We start from the raw sequence: 18,092 nt of genomic DNA, 5'->3' as shown, positions 1-18,092 counted from the left end.
GAATCATTTATTTCAGTATCTCACTTGCAGACCTGAGAGGTAAGTAAAAAACACTTGGGCCCAGGTTTTCAAAGCTATTTAGGACCTGTAGCCTACTGAAATTGGTGCAACATTTGTCAACTGATGTCTGGAGGAATTAACAAATAACTCATCTTTTATATTATAGGTATTACTATACTGTTCAACTACTATATACTACTATAAGTAGATACTTCCATTTTCCCAGTATAGAATATTCAGTTCTTTCCCCTCCCCCCCCCCCCTTTTTTTTTTTTAAGGAAAAAATGTCAGCAACCCTCCATGTTCCAGTGCATCCAGATACACACATAATTTAGTGGTGCTGTCGACACACATTACTGGGAAACTGCACTGTGGTTTTCTTCATTTTCTAGTCATGTACCAGAGGTGGAAAGACTAACGTTGTCACAGTGGTAACAGGGGGAACCAGCAGAATTGTTTTATAAATTTTGTCACCAGAAGGCAGAGCAGCTGCAACTATGTAATAGCTCTGCCTTTAAAATGCTTTAACATGTCTTTCATTGTGTGGTAGGATATTTACTGTACCCAGACTGGATATCACTGTGAAATGAATGTTTTAAGCACATGGAATGTCACTGTAATGTGTAAATGTGCAACAAAAAGCAACAAAGATTTTGACAGACGCTGTGAAAATAGAGACTTGCATTGTAGTCATTCTACTTTCCTATTTTATGCTTTGTGGTTTTATCTTTCTAATTCCACATTCCTTTTTTCGTCTAACTAATGTACAAGAGAGATCAGATCAAACATACCAAACAATGTGGAAGACTCCATTTTCTTGGCACTTGTGTGTTCTCATCCTTTTCCTTTTTTTCCCTTGTATAACCTCAGTATGTTTTTAATAAGAGATGTGTTATTTATAACACATATATCTGATCTGAAAGATTTCTGAGAAAGGTGGGGGTTTTGAAGTTGGTTGACTGGACTGACTTCTGTTTCCCTAAACGAGTGATGTAGTGTAACTGCACTGGATTTTTTTAAAAAATAAATTAATCCGCCTTCAACTGTACAACATGTTCAACAGTTTACATTGGACTTTACATCTACTTGTCCACGAACTGGGAATTAAAATATAAGAAATTCACCAATATCTTCCTTGAAAAGGAAGATTGTCTATTTGTTCATCACCCTAGTCTAGACGTAAGCCATGCTCTGTTGCACTCCAGTTGAAATGTCTTGTTACAGTTTCTGATTGTGATTGCAAGCAGAAGAAAAAACTATGGAAAAGTTTCACACCATTAGGGATTTTGGACAGAAAATATTCAGTTATTTGATGTGCTTTCAAGCAGTGCTATAGAAAAACAAGGGAAGTTAATTGTGAATTTTAATTACTGTACCACAAAATCACAAATATTAACCATTTTATGGAAAACTCACCTAGTCTAACTAATTGCATTTGTTTATATAACATTATTCAGTGTGATTGAAAAAATGGCTCTGTAGGTGTTTATAGTTTGATTTGTATAAACTCTGTGACTTACTAATCGATGACAGTTCAATTTTAAAAATTAAAACTATAGCATATCCTTAAAGCATCCTTCCAGTGCTTTATGGAAACCAGAGTGATAGATCTCATAAAGAATTAGTTCATGTGAATTTATCAAAGAATTTCCCAACAGGAAAAAAATACTTACAATCTTCTAAAGGAATCCTTTTAGCTCCAGCATTTTTCAATATTTCCCATCTGATAGAGAGATGTCTCCTCCTCAAAAGGCTGACTGACATTTAGATTTGAGCTAATTGACATGAGAGAGAAACTTACGGTAATTGTCTTTTCCAGTGATTGTGCAGCCCGGTGCAAAAGTACCAGTCCTCAGCCCTCCTGATATTCATAGCACCCACAGCATGAAAATCTCTGCTGCATAATTCTCTCTCCTTACGGCTTCTTCCTCTTTTTCCTCCACCATCCCTCCTTCCTTGCCCTGTGTTCTTGGTAGTCTTTCTTTGGTTCTCCACACTAGGAAGCAATACTCCAATGCAAAAGTCATTCCAAATAGACAAAACAGTTTGAAAAGCCTTCTGTCATAATGATTCAATATTTTAAACAATATTTCACTGAGTTAATTCTGAAAGAGGTTCCTTAGTCTCTCAGTTAACCCTCTGTAAAAATAATCTCACTCAAAAAAAGTGTTTTACTTTGGTAAATAAAATTATATTGTCTGAGTTTCTCTCTCTCCAGCCAACAAATCTATCCAGGGGCCTTTTGGTGTATGTTAGGCTTTTGAAACTTAGGATGTCTCTGAGGAATATTTAGTTGCTTACAGTCTTTTGAGGCTCTGGGACTGCAGCCTGGCAGCGTGATATAAATACCTTGGTGCATTTTAATGTGCTGTACAGTGACTACCCTCTCTTCTCAGTATCACCTGCCTATAAAGTGCATATACCAGTTTCCAAGGCTGAATGACTATAAAAAGGACTTCAGCATTTTTCTATCTGGCCCGGTATGCATTGCCAGTTTGTCCATAAAGTGAGGATTTATTTGAGCACAAGTAAACGCACATAAGTATCATCTTTCTCATAACAAATAAATGTAGAAGTCTTGAATACTTTAATGTAACTACTTTCAAGCACTGAAGTAGGTGAAGTATGCATTATTGACTGAAACACATCCCACTTCCTTAGTAGAAAAAATGCGACGGCAAATCCACCCACCACATAACAAAAATTTATATTATAAACACAAGAGAAAAATACATATTTTAAATAATACATACAAAAATAATGTGTTTAGATCCATTTTATACTGCACTATTTATAATAGAAATCTTAAAATAGTATATTTTTTTAAAGATCCTGTGATCTGAAAATAAATTAATATCTTTGTGTTCAGGAACATTGATTCATTGTAGAAATATGATCCAGAATCAATTTTAACTTCTTTACATTTACTTCCAGCATACAATACTTAGATACATCCATTCCTTCAAATGAACCCTTAGGATATTATATATTACTAACGAAGTTAACCACAAGAATTTTTCAACGCCACATCCAACAGATATAGTAAGAGGGAAAAATGCAGCCAGAAAAACTATTATCTGCATGTTCAGACTACATATGTGATTTTAGTTTAAATCATACATATCTGGAATGCAGGTACATAAAATGTATCTACAATCAAATCTTCATAGGTTGAATTTTTGCTCATAGGCACAGCCTCATTCACATCAATGAATTGTTCCATGAATACAAGTATTCAATCAAATAGATTACTGTCCTTAATTCTCAAGTCCTACCTGTGGAAAGGAAGGATGGTCGAAACACAGACCACAGTCAGAAGAGCAAGATGTATTCTTCACAGTCATGTTTACAGCCTGCAGAAGTCAACACCTTTCAATGACAAAAGAAAAAGGTTCTAAAAAGCAAAATGGGAAAAAAATCTAACAGCTGGAGGTTTCAGTAACTTCACATGACACAATGAGGATGGAAAACCTTTCTGATGCTATTCAAGGATGTGATTTTACAACACACAAAACATCAAATTATTAAAAATCTGTAACCTTCTTTTCTTTGTAAAAAAATTAACATTAAATTACTTTCCCTACAGGGTCTTCTAGATCTATTTCCTCTGGTTTAGAAATCTTTTCCTACATCTTCTGTAATTAACATTTCTGTATTTGCAATTCCTTATTAATTACTGTCATAGTAGTGTTCAGTGATATCCATATTGTGCTATATTTTGATGTTCTTCAGATAAATCGAACTATTTAACAAATTTTTAAGCTGAAAAAAATATGAGGATTCAGAAGTATTTTTCTTTACTCCTTTAGTAATAAGTCTATAGGATATACCTTTGTAAAGAGATACTTTATGACATAGAATTCGTTTGTATTCTAATGCACTAAAACTGATGACACCCATTAAAAACAAAACCAAAAATACTGTGTAGATCATAATAAACCACAACACTGTGATTCCCTCACAGAGAATAAAACTTTGCTGTGATTTTGATCTGTGAGTTATTTATTGTTGTTAACGCTTTGAGTAAAATCTTATTAATCATTCACGAGTAGATTCTGTAGCAGACAAGGGAGAGAACAAAATGAATATAAAAGTTTCTTTAGTCACTAGCAGTACTGTTGCACAAAAAATATTTCCCACAACAATAAAAAATAATAATAAAAAAAGAAACAGTATTTTTAGGGGTTACTTGAGAAAGGACTTTGCACCTAAATAGAATTTCACTGATTTTATGACTCCATCCAGTCAATAGGAAAAGAGAGACTGTTAGATTCTGTTACAGGCCACAAACATCTAGTCTATCCTCCAACAAAACACAGACTACAGAATCCCTTGAATTAATTCCTGTTTGATCTCAATCATATCATTTAATAAAATATCCAGTAAAGATTTATAAATATTCTCAAGAGATGGAGAATCCATTAGCTAAATGCTTTCTATAGGCAATTACTTTCCCTCTTTGCTAGATCTCTGTTAATAGATTTTTATTCCCAGGAAATTATTTATTGATTATGTTGGGGTCACCCCACAGACTTGCCTTTTATTAGACAAATTGTTTGAGCTATATATTTCAGTGAGAGCCATGTTCTTCCATCCCTTTATCATTCTCGAGGTTCTTCTCTGAACCAGCTCCAGTTTCTCAACATCCCTTCTCTTGTGTACTATAGATGCTGTACCTTGTCTCTGTGATCCAGCAGTAATCACTCCATTCTCCATATGAAATACACTCAACTGACATTTCCTCAGTATGTCTCTTCCTTAATTTCCAGAAGTTTTTTGGCTCAAGCTTATTAAGTGGTTCAAATCTGTTCCTCCAGTCCAGTGACAAGGTAAACTATGCATAGCCAAAAGCCCATCCCCCTGGGACACCGTAAGAAGCACATTGCAATGTAGATCTTGCTACATGCCTTGCAGAAGTGTAAGCCACATTCAGGAGCACTATTACTTTTCCCCGTCACCTTGCAAATAATTGAAAGCTATTTTTTCAGTATAACAATTCTATTTTCTTATACTCCTGTTACTCAGTGTTTATTTCATTATCCTACTGTGACTGCTAATTAATCAAACCCCATCTCAGCTCAAACTCAATGTCATGCCAATATGGTGTTCAATTAGCAGAGCAATTTTTTTCCTTCCTTTTTGAATACCGTCACAATGTTGTCTTTCTTCTATGCTTGCAGAATTTTTGCAAGTCTTTTGAAAGCCAATGACAACATTCCAAAGAGCAACTTTCTAGGGGCATAAAGCTTCCAATGATAGTATCTTACAATTTTTTATTTCTTCCATCAATTCAGATTTGGAGATTACTCTCAAAATCACATCAGCTCACTTCTAAAAGGGCAAAACCAACATCACCAGCTGGGTGGATGAGTAGAGATCATTTAAAGAGGTGAATCAGATAGGCAGTATTAGGTCTCAGTCAGCAGAGATAAGAGACTGACTTACAATGTGGATAGTAGCTTAAACCAGACAGCTCCTTCTTCAAGTTTTCCTGCTTTTTTCATCAGGCTGCTGAAAAATGATACAGGGAGAGAATATAAAATGAGTGAATTTTCAACCTTATTAATGTGTGGTTTATTTTTTGCTAACAGCAATGGATTCCCATCATTTAAAACATCAGTTAAATAAGACAAGCATCTGTAGTGCTAAGAGGATTAAATTCCCATCTTTCCTATGTCAGTCATTTTAAACCCCTTTTTATAATCAAAATGGCTTATATACACTTCATTTTAAACATCTTGAAATTATATCCAGTCTCAAGTCTAGTGAGCCTGTTGCAAAAAGATTCCAAATTTGGCTTTGGCATAAATTCTGATTTCAGAGCCCAAAAGAGCTCGCCTTAATTCCCAGCAATCGTATGTCCCAAGTAAGCTCTGAAACATTCAGGTTCACATCCAAATCCCAGCTTCTGTCACTGTCATAGGCTTGTGCATCATACTCAACATTTCACAGCGAAGCCTGAAGAATGTTTTGGCCAGAAAGCAAGCAAGACGAGTAAATGCAGCAGCTTCTGTACTTTCTTAAGGCCAGTCTTCCATGTCAGTCTCAATCTGCCTAATAGTATTACATATAAATTAGATGGGATAGAATATAACATTAGACAGAAATGTTTACTGAGGCAAGGAGCGGAGCTCAGCGTGCTTTCCATCTGCATGCCTTGGCCAGTGGTAAGCCTCTCTGTCAGGAACACATGAGGCTCTTTCACCTTGAGGTGCCTGTTTGCAACACGTGCCTTGAGTCAGGAAGCTGTAGCTTTATCTCTCCTCAAAAATAGAAGCAGTTCTGTACATACTGGGTGAGTGCTCTACCCACTGAACAGTTGTGTAGCAAAAAGTGAGTGGGACCACTAGACCTGCTATAAAAATGATTCCCTGGGACTGAATAATATTAGTTGCACAAATCAAAACATTACTAGGTCTCTTTTTAGAGCACAACAAATTTGAGATTCCCATGCCAGTACTGGTTGAAGTGCCCTACAAAAAGTGGTACTTATTAAGAAGCTCCTAATTCTTTTATTTAAGTTTCTTGTCTGAAAACATCTTTGTGACTTCCCTTGGAACAAACTGCAAGAAAAAGAATTGGATATTAGTAGTAAAAGAGATTTTTTAATTAGTTGTTCTAACCTACCCAGCTAGCAGTATCATCTTCCTGTGTTCAGACATTTCTGAACATTACAAAAGCAAAATCTTTCCTGAATCTGATCATAGCTGCAAAGCTGGTAGCTAAACCTAAGCAATTTTTGTTATTATGAAGATTAAAAATGATCTTATACTTTCAAATATTTATTTCTTAAGACTACTAAAAAGCAACCCAGACTTTTCTATGTCTGCTCTTAATGTGATCTCAGCCAAATCCTAAGGATTTTTATGGCTATTTGATTTCCTCCATAATTTCTACAGACTCAACTCTATTTGGCAGTTGTGGAAGAATTTGTTTCTGCTAAGGAAAATTTCAAGCTGTACATAATAATGACATCTTATACATCAAATTATTTTTCATAACATACCATGTATATTGTAGGTCAAAGCTGAACTGAAGTCAATTGTTGGCAATGGTTGCCATCCACGTTCTTTCATAAGAGCCTGATGCAGAATAGTTGATAGTTTGTTTTGGACTAAACGTTTGACATTTTTGATGTTTCACTCTGCTTCCGAAATCAGGAAGTATAGGATGCTTAATGAGGGAGGTGACAAAAAAAAAAAAAAAAAAAAAAAAAAAAAAAGCAGATAAGTTTCAAAAGCCTGATTGGACCTCAAAAATTGTTGCTTACAGCTGTTGCTGTTAACTTTCTGCTAGCAGCAAGTTTTGTGAATCCACGGGAGAAAGTGTGTTTCATACATCTCCAGTGGGAGCTCCATGCTACACACAGTGTAGTCTCCACTCATAACGTGGGCTGATCTAGCAGAAGTTCTTGCCATTGGGCCAAACCTGCAGCTGGCAGTTAAAATGTACACAGGTGTATGCTGTTCACATGACAAGATATCTAGCCTGCTCCAGTAGACCCACCATTGGGCATAGCTGAGTCCCTCAGGTAAGATGGTGGCACCTCTGGGAAAGCATATGTAAGAAAGGACAAAACACTGCTTGGAAGAAAGGAGTGAGAGAAAAAAAAAGTGTGAGGAACATCCCTGCAGACAGCAAGGTGAGAGCAGAGGGAGGGAAGGAAGTGCTTCATGTGTGGGAGCAGAGGTTCCCCTGCAGCCCATGAAGAGGACCCACGCTGGAGTATTTCACAGGATCTACGCCTGAGCAGGGGAAAAGTGTGAAGGGGATCAACCAGCCGAGAGGCGCTGTTGTGGGCTGGCCACAGCCCCTGCTCCCCACCGCCCGGTACTGCTTGCAGGGGGAACGTAGAGGAGTTGGCAGTGAGGGAGTGGAGGTCATCCTGGGGAAGGGGGCAGGGGGAACATAAAGGTGTTCTTTTAATCTTTGTCTCTCGCTATCCAAATCTATTTTAATTGCCAGTAAATTAAGCTAATTTTCCCCACGTCAAGCCTGTTTTGCCCATGACAGTAACTGGTAAGTGATCTCCCTGTCTTTCTCAGCCCCTGACCTTTTGAGGAGGGGAGTGAAAGTGTGGCTCGGTGGACATCTGGCCCTTGTATTAAACAAAGCCAAAGGATATACATCAGTTGGAAAGATGAAGAAAATGATTGATAGTGACCTATCAACTCGGTGAGGTAAGATTTAGTAGTGAAAAATGACTATGCAAAGAAATAGTTTAAGACTGATTTGGGGCAAATACAGAAGGAGGACAGTATTAAAATTCTGCAGAGAGTCATCATTCTTGCCTGTAACATTTTTTAAACAAAGGGGGGGTTTAAGCATGTTTTTTAAGATATCATATAATTATCTTGCTATCTCTCTCCTACAATATATATACATGTGTATGTACATATGTGTATCAATATCTGTTTATAATGTTGTTAGTCTTAAAAATTTACATGTTATTTACATCCTTAATTTCCTGCTATGCCAGAACAAATGTATTGGAGGATTTTTGCAGTAAATTCTCCACTTCTGTAATGGAACAAATGCTCCTGTGACAGTTTAATTATTAAAAGAGAACTCTGGCTGTTTACAGCATTTCGTATATTTGGAATGTAAATGCAAGTCCTGCAGACAGCTAATGAGATAGTCAAATGTAATTTAACATGTCTTTGGTTCTCAAAGATAGCTTCACTATGCTAGTGGTATGTCTGTACATTGGAACAGGATTTATCTCTGTATCTGTTTGCTAAGTACTATTCTGAGCCACCAAAAAATACTTGCAGTAACAATACATTAGAAATTCATGCCCAACACTTCAGATGTTATTCCCTCTAAATCTCATCCTTTGGCAAAAGGAGCCTTCCTATTGTAATTAATTTTAACACTTTGACCAATCTGTTCCAAAGTGACTGTCACATTAGCTTTTTCATCGTACTGTAATTTAGCTCCAAGTTCCATTTCTATTTTTCCCCCCACATTCTGAGTTTGTTTTTCTTGAAAAATAATAAAATTTCTTCTTAAGAGCACAGGGACTGATTCACCTTATTTCCACCAATGTTAGCATTACAACAGCATAGGCAGTGTTTTTCTTTAGGTGTGGAATCAGTAAAAGAACACAAGAATCAAGGTTGCTGTCAGTGGATGTCACTATTTCTCAAAATGAAGGTCTAATTATCTGTGTGACTTTATCGCAGATTCAGAGTCAGCTTTTTGCAGCAGTGTCCTGATTTCAGCTGGGATAGAGTTAATTTTCTTCTTAGTAGTTAGTGCAGTGCAGTGCTGTGTTTTGATTTAGTATGAGAACAATGTTGACAACACATTGATGTTTTAGTTGTTACTGAGTAGTGCTTACCCTAAGTCAAGAACATCTCAGTTTCTTGTGCTGTGCCGAGGAGGAGGTGCACAAGAAGCTGGGAGGGAGCAGTGTCAGGACAGCTGACTCCAACTAGCAAAAGGGATATTCTATACCATGGGATGTCATGCTTGGTATATAAACGGGGGAGTTGCCAGAGCCACTCATCACTGCTCAGGGTCTGGCTGGGCATCGGTCAGTGGGTGGTGAGCCACTGTTATGGGCATCACTTGTTTTTTTCTTTTCCCTTTCTTTCCCTCTCCTCTTCATTACAATTATTATTACTGTTGTTGTTGTTGTTTTTGTTTTATTTGAATTATTGAACCATTCTTATCTCAACCCACGAGTTTTACCTTTTTCCAGTACTCCCCCCGCATCCGACTGGGGGGGGGAGGTGGGGGGTGGGGGGCATAGTGAGCGAGCAGCTGTGTGGTACCGAGCTGCTGGCTGGCGTTTAACCATGACAAGCAGCATCCTGCATAATGTCAGAGTTTACATGAGTGCGCTTTAAGGCTATGTATAGAGTCAGCTGGTTATCAGGCATAAAAACTTTTTTGAAACTACCAAAATTACGTTTCCAGGTGTGCCAAGAGAGACCTTTTAATCAGTCTTGGGGCTCACATACCAGTTTCAATTCTTTAGTAATCAATGTAACAGCATGTGCATTATAGCTGCCACAGGAGGCTTCTGAGACATGCACTTTGGCTTCCTTTAAATGTAAATTTTGATGTGAGACAGTGGCTAGTCCATTTTTTCTAGAAAAAAAAAGGAGGGGGGAAATGAAGAAAGGTAGTGCATAGGAAAAGAGCAGGGAAGAATGGGAAAGTACTTGGCCAAGAAGTATGCTGCTGTGCTGGCAGAAAATAAGAACAATTGAGGGATGAACGATTGTGGCTGAGATTTTTGATAGTCTCATTCCTAGAATAACCAGATGAAATTGAATAATCCTCTTCTTAGGGCCATGTTAAGGTCTCCTACATTGCAGTGGTAAGGTTGTATAATTTTCACCCATGTTAGTGTTGTAGTTTTTTCCAATAACATATAATTACTCCCTCTATTAAGAAACAAAATAACAACAATATATAGAAAATATACTTATAGGAAAATATTTACTGAAATATGATATGGTTGTACCAATAATTACAATTAAAAATAAAATCAATGGAGTACTAAATTCAGTTATTTTTTTAAAACTTATGTCTTTCTGATATTGTAGATTTACATTTCCTAGATCTCAGCCTGTGAAAGATTAGCCAGCCCTGCCATAAGAAGCATCTTCTCACACAAATACAAGCATAACAGTAGAACCTAATCAGACAAATGGTCAGTTATAAGACTTCTTTATAATTTTTTGTTAAATGAAGGCTTGAAAATTCTAATTGTTATTCAGATAAGAGAAAACAAATAATATCTTGATTAATTTCTTATGGTATCTCTTGCTAAATCTGTGGAACAGCACAATAGATTTTTATGAGCAAGTAATATATACATTAAAGAAGTGATAAGAACTGGCTACTATCATTTTGAAGTGGGAAGGAACTTGAAGCTGAGATACAGTTCACGAACAATAACTTCTTCCAACATATCATTCCATATTTGTCATATATGTTTCATTCCCCTAATAGAAAGCTTAATTTTCCCAATGAGACCTGACAATTTTCTTGAATGACTTTCACAGGTGATATATCTGCTGTGAGTATAGATTGGCGTGTCTCAGGCAACATTACAGATGCTATTTTCTGTTGATCTGAGAAGGAAAGATAGAAACAAGACCACAACTTTATGAAAAGCTCATAGATTTTTTGCAGAAAACAAGACATTTCAAACTGGCCTTTGAGGGGAAAAGAGACAATACTTCAGAGCATCTAGCCCAGTAAACAAACAAACTAACACCTTTGCAATAATGCATACACTTTGTAGATTGAAAGGTTGCTTGAAGTTTAAATTGATCATCTGACAACAAAATGTCAAGATGTTGTTCATAAGCATGCACCTCATTCTGTCCAAGAATTTTATTAAGAATATTTAAGAATGCTAAGAGTCAAACTCATAAAGAGTAGATGCTTATTGTGCTTGAATATCAATAAATCATTAAGGCTGTTACATATTCAAATACCTAATCTCCATTAAGACATAGGATGTCAGTTGCTAAAAAAAAAATAACAAGAAAAAACATCATCGTGTTATCAGTAAAGTGAATATCTGGAAAAAAAAAAAGATTTTTACTGTGTTGAATATGTGTGCTTGATAATGATAATAGGTGGGGGTTTTTCCACATGCAAAATAAAAAGCAAGCACAGATTATAAAGTAAGAAATGTAGGATTCAGACAAAGAAAATAAAGAAAATATAGCCATGTGAACAATGAAATTTTAGCAAGTATAGTTCTGGGCTAAATCTTGCTTGCACTCAGAATCTACCATGCCGGGCACCTAGCTAAGCCCATGCTAAAATGTTTACCTTAACAATTCCATTTGAATGGGATCTTGTGAAGTTTGTTTCCTTACAACCAGAGGAAAATATTGCAAATTTATAATACAAAAGTTAATATAGGTGTCAATGGCTGCAAATATCGGGCTTTTACATGCAGAATTGGAACTGGAAACTCCATTTCTATGCAGTTACATCCCTTCAGCTGAATCGGTCCCAATGTATTGCTGAAGTTGAATGTATTAAGGATGAGATGATGAATGGATTACAAATATAGGAAAACCCTGCTCATTCTAAAAAAAAAAAAAAAAATAATGCTTGGCTTCCTCTGAAACCCAAGCTGTTCTGGACATTATCACTCATCAAAAAGAGAAGGATAAACTGAGAATAAGAAAAGATTATATAATGATCACATTGTCTGTGCATGGCCTGTGAGCTGAAATGGGAGCTTTCCTCAAGGAATACATTAGCTGCCAAGCCTTTACCTAGATAGAGCATCTTATGTAAAATCTTGTTTTGGCACTCTGCCAGATTTCTTTTCTTTTGGATTAGTGTATTCAGCACGAAAACCACATTTTAAATCAGACACTGTCAAATGGGACAACGATTAGGTGGAAACAATAAGAATTATTAAAAAGTCAGAAACTAGGACCTATGAAGAAAGCCCATTAGAAAAGTCTGGTAAAAAGATGAAGGGAGACAAAACTGTCTACAAATGCATAAGATGGTATAATGAAGTGTACTAGGACAAATTATCTCCCTAGTAAACACAGAAAGACAAAATAGTAACAAACTTAATCTGCAGAAGGGAAAATTGGATTAAATAAAACTACTGGTGAAGTACAGCAATTGAAAAGCATTTCCAGGAAAAAGTGTGGTTTCACCATTGCAACAGATTCTAGGTTTGGGTCTAGGAAAGATGTTTTTCTTTTCAGGTTTGTTTAGAGATATCTAAACTAATCTTACCATATTTTCAGGGAGTAAAAGAGCCCTTCTGCAACCCAAACCAACTCTATGAGTACCGAATTGTAAACTACGTTATTGCTGAAACAATGCTTATATGTTGGTATCATCTCTGCATTATGATATATGTCATAACTTTTTGACTGAATGTTTGAAGGTACACATTAATTTTACTGGTGTATGTACAAAATACCACCTTTTTTTTTTTTCTGGGGCAGATGTACCTTATTTCATTTTTATAGCTTCAAAAATACTTCTATGTGGTTTTCCATGTTTTTATAACTGCCAGCAACACATTAAAATGTTTAAATTTGGCTAGCCTTTCAAACAGATTTGACCTTTTTACCTTAGTACTCATGCACTTCTAAAGTATGATCAGAATACATTAATTATCTTACCCACCTAGGATTTATGTACTTTAGATAAAGCCTTAAATTTCCTGTGAGAAAATAGCAGCAAAATAAATAACTATTTCTAGTTCCTGTGCTTACCCGGAAAGAACCATTACTTAATAAACAGAAAAGTTAGCCCAGCATTTTGGCCTATGATAAAATGATAAGTCTGTGTACTGTCCTTCTGAGACCATCACATTTTCGAATGAAACTAATGTAAATTCACACCTAGGACAACAAAGGTAAAAGTTTCTGGCAAAACAGACTAAGCATTGGCAAACCATTGTGACAGTTGTCATAAGATAACTGACATCAGATTTTACTTTCATTTAGCTAAATAACTTTTGAAGTTATTTCCCCAAAAGGTTTATTAATTTAAATTTATATCCTTATGGATGGTTTTGTTGTTTTCTGGATGTCATTAAGAATGTTCTGATTTGCTGTGCTTTCTCTAAACATAACTGAGTAGTACTTGAGAATAAAAAAAAATAAAATTAAACTATATTAAACTTTGAGAATTCATAAAAACATATAGCATTTTTTAATTTCATTTAGGAGACTTTTTCTGTTTATGTCATTTCTATTAATGTCAAGCATAAGATGATTCATTTCAAGCATGATTGTCTATGGTTATCCTTTTGAATATTTTCTACTAAATAATAAAGAACATTAAGCCTCCTGAATATAATCTTTTCCATTTTCCTAACAGGAAAATTTCCTAGAATTTGGTAAAACTACAAGTTCACTCAAATTCTTGATGATTTTTTCATTGCCATATATCACATCAGAGCCTAATGTTGGATTCCTTGAAGCTGTTGGAATCAGATATGCACAAGAAGTTTAATGGCCCAGAGATGTCTATTTGAACTTAGAACATGTGATACACAACTACAAGGTTGTGAAAGGTTCAGTCACAAAATCATGGTTTCACTTGAAAGCTGATTTTAATTTTGTATCGTTGGTTTGGGTTTTTTTTTATTTTTTATTTTTATTTAATGTGCAGTAGTTTGAGTTACAAATGTTACCCCACCGCTGGTACTTACTGGTTTGGCATTGTGTATATTCTGCATTGTCCAAGCCCATGTTCCAGGTATATATATTTGAAATATTTCTTCTTGTCACCTTATTGTATAATAACCACCAGAATTAGAAATTAAACAGTATGATAAAGCTACTAAGGTTTTTGTATTTTAATGATATGTGTATGACAGTTTTTGTGGTTTAGTAAAATGAGGGACAAATGTGTGTAAGGGTACACCAGCTGTAAAAGGGAAAGAACAAATACAAACACATTAAAAGAAAATCTTTAGAAGCCCTTGGAAAAGTTATTTGTACTTATGACACTTGAAAGAGATGCTTTAATATATGAAATTAAAAGAATGAACAATGAATGGAACTAACTGCTTATAAAAATACTTCCTAACATGGCACTAATTTGTTTTTGATTAAACAGAAAAACTGTTTGAAGTTAGGACTTGCCTTAGAGACAACTTCCAAAACCCAATGAAAAAATACTAAACTAAAAATTCTGAAACATTTCTGTCTGAAATAAAGAAAAAAGACAGTGAATGAATACATGAAAGCAATGTCTTACTCTGTCTAGCGTCACTGATACAGTGAAAGCTTGACATATTTTTAAAACTGTTTGTCATAGGCTATTATACTTCTAAGTGCTCTTTTGAAAAATTTATATTAAATAACTTTTAAATATTTATTGAATTCACTATATACAGCTCTATAAAGATTCAGCTAGTACAACATTCACTGACTGTGTACACTTTTATCTGTCATTACTATAATCATAGGGGTTTTACTGTAAGGTAATGCTGTACCCCACACAGTCATTTGAACTTCTGATGTTTGTAATATTTGGATGTGTAAGTAATAGTCTTATTAAGGATAGGGTTGGGTTGAGACCTTACCACTTATAATACTGCCTAAGAAAGGAAAACAGTGTTAAATAATAGCATTTCAGTTCAGAAGTGCTATTAATTCATATTTGCATAACTTGCCACAACCTCTGATTTTGGGATTAATCAGTCCATGCATCAAAAGCTGGTTGGCCACTTATGATTCCCAGAGCTCTCTTGGAACATATATCTGTAATATTTTACAGTATTTGTGAGACAGGCTGTAAATAAATAAAACACTGAAGATTTATCCAACTCATGCTAGCAGCTATTTAGTGGAAGCTTGAAGATAAACCCATCCATTGTTGTCCCTATGCACGTAGCCTTCACCCCTCCACCCGCCCACATATCTATGTACCTGGTGAAGTTGTCAGTAGAATGTAGCAGGATGCCAAAAGCAAGATACAAACATAATTATGAAGACCAGTCTACTCAAGCATGCAGGTGGATGAGTGCTTGTTACTTCCCCTGTGCAAGAAAAGGAACAAACTACAGAAACTCCACCAAATATGCACACAGCGTAATGGAACATATCTGTAGTGAATAACCAGAAGTCTCATGTCCTTCATTTGCAATGAATTCTCCTACAAATATTATACAGAAGTCCCTTCTTCGCTGGTTATTTAATTGTGAATTCAGTTTATAAGCTCTCCATTTAAAAGTAATCTTTTCTTATTTAGCTTTGCCCTACTGACCCGTACATTTTTGCATTTTTTTGTTAACAAGATCACATGTTTGTCCAGGAATGGCTATTCAAATGTTGAAAAGCATGTAAGATCAGTGTACTGTATTTGGAGAATGTTTTGTTAATTCTTATTCTAAAGGATGTGGAAAACAGACATCTCAGAAGATGAATTTTGATCTAATTTTATTAGCTGGCGAACTATGCTGATCCATTGTCCCTGTGAACAGAAAAAACAAAGAGAAAAGTGGTAAGAGGAGGAATTGCTGGATGGCTGGATAGGGAACATAAGGTCTATATTTTTAGTCAAAAATCTTTAACGCTTTCTGTAAACAGAAAATACACCTTAGTTCAGAGTAGTGAACTTACTGACAAATCTTCCTTCACACAAGAACTTTCACTGGTACTCACTAACCATTTTAAACATGTATCATATAGACTTCTCTAGATGTTGGACAGTATGGTGTATTTACTTACTACTTTTGTATGTCAGTTCTCTGAAAGCAAGTTAGCATTGCAGCTCTCATGGAACTACAAAAAAATTAGGAGCAAAGAATAAGGTCAAGCTTTATGACAAAGCTGAAAAATGTATTTCTTTGTTCAAGAAAATAAAGGTTTTTACAGGGATAAAAAGGCACGCTGAAGTCCTCTGTGTAGAAAAAACCAAAGAAATAGACCTGGGAAAATACTTTGTGTGTGTAGATTTCTATTAACAATGATAATCATTCATGTTAAGAAGTAACATGGTGTTGATATGTCCAGGCTCAGCCTCCATATACTGTCATGCATAATATGCACACTAGTGAGGGTAACAGACCTCAGACAGCACCACAGCTGTGTTTCGGTATGGCGCTTAGGAGGAAACAAAACATGCTTTCTGACTTTCATACAGAAATTGTTTTCATCCTAAGGGATACCTAGCCTGTTACCCATATTCCCTTTTCTTGTCCCTAATGGAAAATATAGTTATTCCCTTTGCTTTGTGAAGGAAGTTGATTCATGTGCGCAGAATGCAAACAATTTCCATGATACAGAACTATGTTATATTGAGGGATAAAACCATCAAGATCTCTATTAATTTCTCTTCAAACCTGCCATTTCCACTTCATTTCACGCAACAGAAACTTTCCCTGAAAGCTCAAAGGTTTATGGCTTCTAGGGACAAAACTTTACCATTAGATTAACAGTGAATCTATTTAACATCAGTTAGGTTTGGTACAGCCATATAGAAATCCCATCTTAATGTGCTGAGCAACTCCTCAGCAATGTTGTCAAATAATTTTGATATTACACCTGAACCACCCAAAAGCAGTCAACATCTAACAAGAGATACTCATAACCTTGAGTGGTGGGGAGGAGGTGGAGAAAGTACTTTTATCTCAGGAAAAGAAAAGGATGTCACAGTAAGCCAGACCCGAGATGTTTTAATTAATGTTAAAAAATAAATGTGATGGGTAATGAAAACTTGAAAGGAGTAACAATCATTAAAATATCTGAAATCTGCTGTTGAAAATATTTCTTTCATGATGTCACACGGACTGAAAGTTAGACATTATGGTGTATTCCCCAGGGATGTTTCATAATATATCCTTGCCAGTATCAGCATAAGATGAGGGACAGACAGGCGCTTGAGAAAAAAGGAAGCTTAAATGTAGCAAGCTAAATAATAGAAGGTCTGCTATTGACCGGTCTGTGTGTCTGGAACTATAAAGCAGGGTATATATGCCACCAGACTTCGGACACCTGACCTAACTAGTCTGTTGCCCTTGGCTTCATTCATGACTGAAGGAGGACAAGACCCTACTTCAAAAACCCACTTGTAATAAATTCCAATGTAAGTGGCCCAGGTCTTATCAAAAAATGCTGTGGCCAAATCATGCAAAGTGTATATACTGGTATAAATTCTCCCTTTCACTTAAGATGTATTCAAAGCAATGTTAAATAAGATAGCTATTTGAGGTGCATAACGTTTGGCAGTATGTTTACTGCCCAGAGTAACAACCTGGCCACAGCTCATTTCAGAGGAAACGTGTTATTCAGGTTCTTCTGCCTTAATCTCTTGATTACTGCCTCAAGTATCCAACTGATAGAAGAAGAAAGGGAAATATTCACACTTCCCAGTAAGGCTACAGGAACCAGCGATAGGAAAGCCACTTACCTTTGGTACTGGCCTGGAGCTGGGAGCTCTGTGGTCACCTTCCCCTTTCAGTGCACAGCACTGAGGCTACAAACTGCTACACTTGGCCATCTGTGAGGTGGAATAGCAGTGCCTCCTTCTCCTTGGGGCCTGTGAGATCCCCTCATAGAGAGATTACATGGTCAGGCATTGTCATCACTGAAAAGGGAAGGGGGACCTTTAAAGGTCATTTCCAA

Source organism: Falco punctatus (assembly GCF_963210335.1).
Source record: "Falco punctatus genome assembly, chromosome: 5".
In the NCBI taxonomy this organism is placed as follows: Eukaryota; Metazoa; Chordata; class Aves; order Falconiformes; family Falconidae; genus Falco; species Falco punctatus.
The sequence above is the reverse complement of the archived record's forward strand: the minus strand, read 5'-3'. Positions refer to the sequence as shown.